Genomic DNA, 236 nt, shown 5'->3' with positions numbered 1-236 from the left:
GTGCTGCATGGTGTTTGTGTGCTGCAGGGTGTTTGGGTGCTGCAGGGTGTCTGGGTGCTGCAGGGTGTTTGGGTGTTGCAGAGCTTTGGGTGCTGCAATGGTGTTTGGGTGTTGCAGGGCTTTGGGTGCTGCAGGCTGTGTGGGTGTTGCAGGGCTTTGCACGCTGCAGGGCATCGCTTGCTGCAAGGCTTTTCCACGTTGCAGGGCGTTGCACGCTGCAGGATTTCACGGCCCTT

General features: G+C 59.3%; 1 protein-coding gene across 1 annotated transcript in view; it reads left to right on the top strand.

The window, feature by feature from the left end:
* Positions 1 to 236, top strand: part of LOC104539884 (serine/threonine-protein kinase Chk1-like) — a gene marked incomplete at its 5' end in the record, with an annotated part of 4,471 nt that overhangs the window by 965 nt on the left and 3,270 nt on the right.

Source organism: Mesitornis unicolor, unplaced genomic scaffold, assembly GCF_000695765.1.
Source record: "Mesitornis unicolor isolate BGI_N332 unplaced genomic scaffold, ASM69576v1 scaffold2894, whole genome shotgun sequence".
Classification (NCBI taxonomy): Eukaryota; Metazoa; Chordata; class Aves; order Mesitornithiformes; family Mesitornithidae; genus Mesitornis; species Mesitornis unicolor.
The sequence above is the reverse complement of the archived record's forward strand: the minus strand, read 5'-3'. Positions and strand labels throughout refer to the sequence as shown.